At 45.3% G+C, this 10102-nt stretch overlaps 1 pseudogene; it reads right to left on the reverse strand.

Annotated features, from left to right (window-relative positions):
• Positions 1 to 8697: 8697 nt before the first annotated feature.
• LOC113832821 lies at positions 8698 to 9893 on the reverse strand (annotated as a pseudogene).
• Positions 9894 to 10102: the final 209 nt, after the last annotated feature.

The raw sequence follows: 10102 nt of genomic DNA on the forward strand, positions 1-10102 counted from the left end.
TCCTGTTGCCTCTGAGTCAAGACGTAGGACTCTTAGCTCCATCATCCGTTTGCATGTGCTCAGGCTCCCCACCATGACAATAGTGGACAGAACCTCTGAAACCGTACGCAAGCCACCCCAACTAGAGGTTTTCTTTATAAGAGTTGCCGTGGTCATGGAGTCTCATCACAGCAATAGAAACCCTAACCAAGACAATCCTATTATTCTCATTTTCGGATAAGAAGACTGGGGCTTTTGAGTTTACATCATTTGCTCAGGGGGCTTACAGCTAGGAATCTGCACACATGCTCATCTTGCACTCTGCAGAAGGCTGGCCCCCACCTGCTTTGCAAGTTCCCCCTTGCACAAGCCCCAGCCTGATGCTAATCTGGATCCTTTGAGTATCCCAATTGCTTCAATGGCAGCCCTCACCCCATGTAGTACACATTTGTGGAGTGTGCTAAGCCTTCTGTGGACTGAACAATCCTGAATCGAAGCTCCATTCTTCCTCACCTTCTCCTCCATCATGGGTGCAGAAGCATGCGATTCTGCAAACTTGCTTAGGTTTCGCGCAGAGGAAAAGACTGGAGAGTCTCCAGCCTGTGGCTGGTGCTAATTTTGCTCACTGGGGTCTGTGAGACAAATTCCCTACTTCCTTTTTTTACTTCCCTTGAGTTCCAAGACATCTGTGTGACTGCACGGAGCTCCCTCCCTCCGCCTGCCACCCAGGAAGCCGGAGATGGAGAGGCAGCTGAGCTGTGCGCCCACTGTGTCTGCCACAGGAGGGTATCCCAGGTGCAGCCACTCAGCAGGCCCCAGGTGGGCCACTGGGGTACCGGGCCCAGAGCCCAGCCATGCTAAATAAAGCTCCTAGGACCATGAGCCTGCTAGGTTCTCAAGGTCTTCTGAGGTGAAAGACGGGAAGGAGTGTAGCAGTTGGTCTGAAGCTTCCCAGCTCCACTCTAGCAATTTGTTACTGGTGTATTGGCTTCGAAGCTGGGCTGTTCAATATCTCGGATACCGAACAGTCAGGCAGGGCTGTGTGAAATATCACCACCACAGCCTCTGCCACCTGCCTTCACCACGCGCCCTTTGCTTGTTGCTAAAAGATTAAAAATAAGCAGCAACCGCAAAAAAAAAAAAAGAAAGAAATCAAATCAAAGTCCCAGAAACCTACACGTTTTCCTGAATAATTGGGACCACAATCTAAAATTGTCCCAGCTGCTAATTATTTACAGCTAGCCCTCAAACCTCTCCAACCCATGTTACCCTTTGAACTTTCTGTTGTCTTCCGTGCCGCCATATTCCTGTTGCCTGAGTCTGTCAGTCTGTGCATTTCTCCTTCAGCCCCTAATCCCTCCAGACTTCTAGAACCATCCATTTGGCCCTGACAGCCTTTTAGAGTCTCAAGAACTTAAGCCAATCCTTTGTTTTATAGACAGCTTGAAGACACATAAATAACATCCTGTGAGAGTATTACAGGGTACTAAAAAGGTTACAGGCAGTGTATAATATCCTTCAGGGAAATGTCTATAAATCTGTAGGGGGTGGGGTGAAAGGCCAAGCTCTTCCCATTCTTTCCATAATCTCTCACTGCACAGTGTGATAAATACCGCTCATTGTCGCCTCCCTAAACATTAACACCTTCCTTCCTGACAGACCTTGAGTTTGTGGAGGTGACTAAATCTCTCAATAAGCAATAACCTTTGCCCCCACTCAGGAAAGAACCGAACACCCTAATCCTACTTCCCTGGCCAGTGATTGGCTTAGGAGCAGACATGTGACATTATGTTAGTCCATGAGGAGGGAGGGAAGTGTGAATGAGACTGGGTTTTGTTTCTTATGGCCATCAACGTTGTAGCATGAGTGTCTTGGTAGCCACCTAGTAATATGACAGACTCGAAAGACAGAAGCTACACATGGAAGGTGACAGGGACAAAAGATGATGACTACTTGCTGTTTCCTGATGTTGAGCTGCAGTTAGTAAGACTTGCCTAGGACTTCCTGTTAGAAGAGCGTCACTTGTTTTCCTTCTCCTTCATGTAGTCTGACTGGGTTCTCTGTAACCTTTAAAGGCTGAAAGTTCCTAACTGGTAACGCCTGCCTGTGAGGAAGACGAAGTTTCTCCCGCCAAGTTACCCACCCAGGCTACCTTCTGCCTTAGCAAGGGGCTGGGGCTTACCAGCCATGATGGCGATTCTTTGTTGTCAGCTAGACTAGATTTAGAACCAGCATGCAGACACATCTTTGGGCTTGTCGATGAGGCTGTTTCCAGAAAGGTTTGACTGAAGAGGGAAGACCCACTTTGAATGTGGGTGGCACCATCTAGTGTGGGTCGGTCCAGACTAAATCAAAAGGATGTGAGAACCAGCATTCACATCTCTGCTTCCTGACTGGGTGTGCGATCTGATGTGCTGTCTCATGCTCTTGCAGTCATACTTTCCCACCACGACTGAGTACACCTTGAACTGTGAGCCAAAACAAACAAACCTCTCTTCCTTAGGTTGCTTTTTTTCAGATATTTTGTTACAGCAACATGAAAATAATTAATATACTGATGTTTTAATCATCTCCCAGATGAACTTATCATAAGGTTAGGCCTTTAATCTCTTCATGCACAGCTTGTTAAATAAAGTTACCAGTCATGCTGGGCAGTGGTGGTGCATGCCTTTAGTCCCAGCACTTGGGAGGCAGAGGCAGGTAGATCTCAGTGAGTTCTGGAACAGCCAGGACTATTAAACAGACAAACCCTGTCTCGAAAAACCCAAATAAATAAAGTCCCCAGCCAGAGATATCAGAGCCATGTGGCAGGTGAGCAGAGGATGTGAATACACATTTCTCCATGGAAGATTCACTAATGACCTGTGAGCATCTGAAGAGATGCTTGGCATCTGCAATCATTAGGGGAACGCCCATTAAAGTCATGTGTGGATACGGCTCAGTCTATGTAGTGCCTGCTCTGAATGTACAAGGGCCTGAGTTTGAATTTCCCTAGTCCCTGTATGGAGCTGGGTGTGGTAATGTATGTCTGTGACCTCTGGAGCTAGCTGGCCAGCTAGTCTTGTCCAATCGGCCTGTGGAGTATGAGCATGAGTATGGATACCCTCAGTGTTCAGAAGAGTGGGATATCAGACCCCCTAGAGTTGGGGTTACAGGTGGATGTTAGCTACTAGACTGAGTGGGTACTAAGAACCAAACTCATGTCCTCTGTAAGAGCAGTATGCACTCTTAGCCACTGAGCCAGCCCCTACTATGGCTTCCTGTTACCAGCCCAAGTCCACCTGTGTGCTTCCCTTGGCCAGTAGAGCTCATGCACACCCGTGGTGTCTCAGCTGCCTCTTTGGCCTTGCTTTGGTCTGGGTTACTAACCTCAGCCTCCACAGCTGCAGGCTTTCTCTCGTAGTACTGGTGTTGCCCACACCTTCCAAATTAGTATCATCTGTGAGTTTCATCGCTGGATGTTTAGCTCTGCGCCTCCCTGCTCATTAACGCGTAGAAGTGCAAGACGCTCGCCATCATAGCAGGCAAAACAGAGCCTGGCTGCCATGAGCTCTGAGGGGGGGATACACCCCATGCCAAGAGCAGCAGGCCTCTGCTGAGATGCCGGTGTTCCAACTATACAGGAAGAAAGTCTCAGCATGCTTCTGAAGCTGGCTAGGAGTCCACAGAGTCATCAGCAGGTAATGAGAACACTGGCCCTTTGGGTGGTCTGGGTCTTCCTCTTGGGCTGAGTGGCTCTCTCCTGGCCGGAGCCAGGGGCTCAGAGGTAACATCACAGTTGTGTCCCCACCTGTCTCATTGTTTTCCTGGGCTACAGCATCCTCCCTAGCTTCAAGCTTTTCCATCCTCGGTGGCTTCACGATGCCCTGGAGTTTCTGACGTTGTCTAGCAACCACTTGCATCTTAATGCAATTCTTTATCAGTTTATTTCACTGTTGTGAACACAGGCTTAGCAGGATGTTAAGAAAAAAAAAAAAAAAAAAAAAAAAAAAAAAAAAAGCTCCAGTGTCTGGAAGAAAAGTATGCTGAAAAAAAAAAAAAAAGTGGCCTCTGTGAGACCATCAATATTACCAAGCTAGGAGCTTCCAGACAAGGCAAACTTCATTTGATGCTGTCCTCTTCCATTTTTAAAATGGGGTCCTACCAATTTCATTAGCATTTTTACTTTAAACTGTTTTATTGATATACAATCCATATTCCACTCTGTTGGAAGTCCACATTTGGTGAGGTTTGAAGGTATTGAAGTGTGTATTTCAGCCTCTTTAGGTTCACAGGGTTACCAGCTATCACTGCAGCAGCATGTCATTTTTAATCAGTGTGCAGTGGAACACGTCTCCTTACGGTACTTTTATGTATGTCCTAAGTTTAGGAAATCTCATCACCCCAGAAAAAAACCTCTGGTCATTAGCCATCTGGTTCCATTTTCCCCAAGTTCTCAACCCCGGGAAACCATGAGTTTTACTTTGGCTCTTGCCTTTTGTGAAAAGTTCATGTTAATGAATCCATGTGGTCTTTCTGTGACTTCTTTCACAGTGTGATGTTCTCAAGGTCCATTCTTGTTGCAGTATTATCGGATCCTTTTTGTGGATATACCATGTTTTGTATCTGGGTGGTTTCAATCTTTTGGCTATTGCACATAATATTAATATGAACATTTGCAGGCAATTCTTCAAAATATTTATTTCCTTTTAAAATCTCATATTTTACAAATTTTTTGTGTTTTGCCTGCATATGTGTATTTATGAAGCACTTGTGTGTCCGGTGTCTATGAAAGCCAGAAGAGGGTATTAGATCCCATGGAAATGGGGTTACAGATGGTTGTAAGCCACCATGTGAGTTCTGGGAACCAAACCCAGGTTTTCTGCAAGAGCTCCTGACTGCTGCTATCTAGCCCTGGAGCCCAAGTTTTTTGTGTGGTTTTAGCTTCCATTTCTCTTGTGAGTAAATTCTTAGGTCCTTATAGTTTTGAGAGCGGCCAAGTAGTTTTCCAAAGTGATTGTACCATTTTGCATTCTACCTGCAGGTCATGAGAGTTGGGAATTCTCTACAGGATTATCAATACTCACTAACCTTCATTTGCTCATGGCCACCTTCCTTGGTATGGAGTGCTGTTTTTGTTTACATTCTCCTGATTACTAGTTATAATGAGCATCTTTCTGTGTATTTATTGGGCAGTTGTATGCCTTTTTTGGAGAAATCCATTCAGATCATTTGCCCACTTTAAAACAAATGAGTGGCTTACATTATAGTTCTTTATATATACACTAGAAACAAATCCCTTTTCAGGTATGGTCTGCACTTTTTTCTCCCATTCTGTGGGCTACCTTTTCCCATGTTGTGGTGCCATTTGATGGTCAAACATTCTAGTATTTCTAAATCCAACAGTTTTTTTTTTTTTTCTTTTCGTTTGTGGTTTTGATGTTGTGTGTAGGAGAGTACTCCCTCAGCCAATGCTTCAAAGATTTACAACTATTTTCTTAAAAGAGTTCGAGACTTCATGTTTACTGTTGTGACCTTTTTGAAGGTGGCTTGTGTATATGGAATGAAGAGGGGTTCAAATCTTGATTTTGTGTATGGTGTCTTTTGAGAGTTAGCTCAGACCCCTTCAAGTGTTGTACTACTTGAAGTACATGCTACAACCAATGTTCTGGCCACACACCAGTTCCAGGTTCATCTTAGCATGCACAAGCAGTGCTTGAGATACGGTTCCAGGAAGATCTGAGAGGGGCATGAAACCCAGAACCAACAGACCCAAGAGGTAGCTTTGTGCTGAACTGGCAGCATCTTTCTGGTAACTGCCCCTTTGCTTTTTGGATGGCAGATTGGGGCATCAATACAATGGGGGACACATTGGCTTTTTAACAGATACTAGATATGGAGTTCTCCCTATATGTTATTGTCCTCAGGAGCCCGCTGCTGGAACAGGCAGCTAAGACATGGTGTTTCCCAAGTGGTGAACCCTGTCCTGTGTTTTTGTTTTGTTGTGTTTGTTTTCTTAACCTGGGTCCCTCACTCTCCAGTGTGTTTTCTAGCAGTGATTAATTCACATGCCAAGGGGTTACCAGCATCCTCCAGTTCTGCTGGCTCTGGGGAGGGTTTGGAGCAGCCAGGGAGTGATGGGGAATGTACTTCTGTGTATGTTTACCTTATTGATTGTTGAATAAAGTACTGTTTGGCCAATGAGGCAGCAAGTTAGGCAGGACTAGGAGTCAAGGAGGATTCTGGGAAATGTAGTAAAGAAGTAGTGATCCAGGCAGGAAGTGACATAGCAGGGAGACTTGTATATAAGCAAGAGCAAGAAGGAAGTTGTCCCCTTTTCCCTTCTCTCTTCCTCCTGGTCTCTGCTCTAGAGTCACAATGTGATCCAGCAAGTGAGGGTGCCAGTGGAAGGCGCCCTCTATAAGTCTTATAAAATATATAGATTTATGATAATTAAGACTGAGCTAGCAGATGAGAAATCCTAGTCATTGGCCAAGCAACATTTGTACCTAATATAAGTCTCTGTGTGTTACTTGGGGCCTTAACGTGGTGGCCGGTGGAACTTGGACGGCCTGGCAGAAAGTGCCCACATGGCAGCAGGGCTTGGGTGGCTTAGCGGAAAGACTTATTGTTACAAGGGAGAAAGAAGGGGATTGGTTATAGGAGAGGACAGAAGATGGTATGTACAGACGGGAAGGTTGAGCCAAGAGTTGATCTTTGTAGAGTGAAGTAGAGGTTGAAGAAGTTACTGCTGGTCCTGCAGTGGTCTTCCTCAGCTCAGCGTCTGGAAGACAATGGGACTCCATGCGCTTGTGCACCTGCGTCCTCTTCATGGTGCCCTGGGCTCTCTGTGTGTGTTTATGTGTATGTGTATATGCACATGTGTGTGTGCCTACATGTTGTGTGTGTGAAAGAGAGAGAGTGTGTGTGTCAGGCAGGATATGGTGTGTCATCTTCCTCAGTGCTCTTGGTCCTTCAAAGAGAACCCAGCATCACCAATGATCTGATCACACCAGCTGTGAGTAACCCAATCCATATAATTTATTGGCATTTTAGTTAATCAAACTTCCAGACTTCAACTTTAAAGAGAACTATGAGGGTATCGCAAGGATCCTTATTGGAGGAGCAAAGCAAGAGAGAGTGTGTCTGTTTTTCCATATAATTTCAAATGCCTGGTCAACTCTTTTTTTTTTTTTTTTTTCTGAGATAGGGTTTCTCTGTAGGAGCCTGTCCTGGAACTCACTCTGTAGACCAGGCTGGCCTTGAACTCACAGAGATCCGCCTTCCTCTGCCTCCAACTGGGATTAAAGGCATGTGCCACCAACACCCGGCCAAGAGTGTCTGTTTTTCATGTTGTTCAAATTCATGTTGGTTGGCCTTTCCATTTCAACAAACCCCAGCCACGCTCCCAACTCTAGAAGGGAATCTCACAAAGGCGCCTGAACTTGAACCTCTGCCCCAATCATGGTGCTGCCCATGCATTCCAATCTAAATTTGAACATGGAGCCATAAGGGGCTACAAACTATTCTGAAGAATGAGCTGCCACCAAGCCTCATTCACCTGGGTAAAGGAGGGATTGGAACTAGACCCTGACCGCTTCCATTCCTTAGTCAGACTTTCTATACCATTCACTGGCGCTGGTTTCTCCCTTACTTTACCAGGCAGTGGCATCTTCCTTCTCATTTCTGCACTCCTATGAGTCTGACAGTAAAGCCAGGTACCCGGGGAACACTTGTGACCCAGCATTTACTAGCTCTGAGAAATTGGGTGAGCTACTTATCTGCTCCTGCCTTAGTTTCCCCATGCATAGCATGAGGCTGTTATGAGGAATGACTGAGTTATTAGAAAGTTCCATAGATAGTGTGTGTAGATGCATGCACGTCTGTTTCTATTACTTCCTGTTTCTGACTAACCCTGGCTCCACTGGAGGCATCACGGGTGGCACCAAGCCAAGCTCCGCACTGCTTTCTCTCCCTTTGTGAGTCCCAGCTTCTAAATCCGGGGCCTGCTCTTGATCTTGCCCCCCTCTTCTGGTCTCTGTTCTCCTCCTTGGCTCTCCATTCACAGAAAGACATAGAGGTCAGATCTTGGCCTTGGTGCTTCCCCATCAGAAAAACCAAATCTATCCTGAAACCAGATTCCATCCTACAGAGTTCTCCCCCGTCACCCACAGTTTGAAAACTGTGTATTATTCCCACTGTGTACAGCCACTGTGGTAGACTGTGCAGCAAGCTTCTCCATATCCTGTCTCCTCCGTCCCTCAGTCTTCCTTGTTTGTTGTTTTAAAATCTCAGCCTTGGGTTTGTAGATAATTTAAGATCTGTTGTTCTGTGTTAGTAAATGATATTTTGGGTTTATTTTGTAAACACAGAAAGTAAGAGATAAAAGTAATCAGTGTTTTGTTGGTTTAATATATTATAAGGAAAAATGTATATTTGCACATGAACAATAAGCAATTTAATCAACTTCTGTAATAGAACAATTTAGTGACAGGCTTTGGAGTCAAACATGGTTAAGATAATGATTGTAGTTTTAATTCTTCTTGCTTCAGTGATCCATTATTTCTGGCATCAGGAGTAAGTATCTACTCTTAAGCACTGACATGTCTCCATCTTACATCACCTGCTCTCTGGACCAAGATATTGCTAGACAAATTAACAGAATTCAATTTAATTAACTTTATTTATTGTTGAGTGGCTCTAAAAAGAGCTTTTGGTTTAGGAGTGAGATTGGTACACTCACTTGGAGCTGGTGTACTTGGTAATGGCCTTGGTGCCCTCTGACATGGCATATTTGGCCATCTTCCTAGGCAGCAATAGGGGCAGGGTCTTCTGGATCTCCCAGGATGTGATGGTTGAGTGTTTAAAGGCTCCAGGCATGATGCCTGGCCTGCGATAATTTCGAAGATGTTGACATACGAGTTCATGAGGCCCACCGCCTTAGAAGAGATGCCCATGCATCTGCTTCCATGCCTTGTATACATACACTGAGTAGTTCTCCTTGTAGCTATGCTTGCCCTTGTTGCTGTCCTTCTGCACCTTGGTGGGGGCCTTCATGGAGCAGACACAGACTTCCTTGGCTCAGGCAAGATATAAAGAGTTAACCTACTAGAAGAAAGCAAGTTGTCAAGATCTAGAAATTAAATTTGTAATTACTTCTTTGTTGCAAGATTGTTCAGAGTTTTTAATTGCTGGTGTAATTGTCTAAAGTTGATCACAGGACAACTCTACACAGAAAAACGTATATTTAAATGTCTTGTTAGGAGTTGGGGCTCTGTGGGACCCCATTTGGGAAAACATGCTTTACATTAAGCCATTTGGCCATTTGCTTGACACTCCAGAGCCTGCAGTATAGTATTAGGCAGGGGTATTAGTTGAGGGACAGTCTGTAGCTATGGCTCATTTCCATCTGAGACCAACGTAAGATGAAGCAGGATTCTGGGTATAGAATGCAATGCGGGGTCAATGCTGCGAGACTGCCTATTAGTGGGTAAATTTGGCCATTCACAGTCCAGACTGTTTCTGTGCTTACAAACTGGAATAAACTCCCATCTCTCAGGGTAGTAGTAAAGAGCCAGCGGTATTCAGGGAAGTGCTTAAAACAGAAATGCTTTAGTCAAGCAAGTGAAAGTGTTTATTACTATAGTAGCAATCTCAAAACCAGCAAATGCATTAACACCACGCTTCACCAACTGCTCCTGTTAGGTTCCCATCTTTGCGACTAAAGACCGGAGGACATCAACCTGGAGGAGGGCAGGCTTACAGTTGTAAAGCTTCCCATCCATAGCTGGCCAGATCACTGCCATGGACATGTGTGACGCAGAGCGTGTCGGGAGTGCATTGTAGGGCACAACTGCTCTCCTAATGCTGGCTGGGTGGGGGCGGGGGCAAGGTGAGGCTGGGAAGAGGTTCCCACCTTCCACAGGTTCCACCATCTTCCCACAATCCATTTAGTTAGGAATGTTTCAATGGATTAACCCATTGATTGAGTGAGAGCCTCATGATCCAATAACTTCCTCAAAGCTCCACCTCTGAATACTGCACTGGCGACCAAGTCTTCAACACAGAACTTTTGGGTGCATTTCATGTTCCCCTTTAGCTTCCCCTTTCCCCCCATATCATATGGGTATCATATGGACCTTTG

The sequence above is a fragment of the Cricetulus griseus genome (assembly GCF_003668045.3).
Source record: "Cricetulus griseus strain 17A/GY chromosome 1 unlocalized genomic scaffold, alternate assembly CriGri-PICRH-1.0 chr1_0, whole genome shotgun sequence".
Classification (NCBI taxonomy): Eukaryota; Metazoa; Chordata; class Mammalia; order Rodentia; family Cricetidae; genus Cricetulus; species Cricetulus griseus.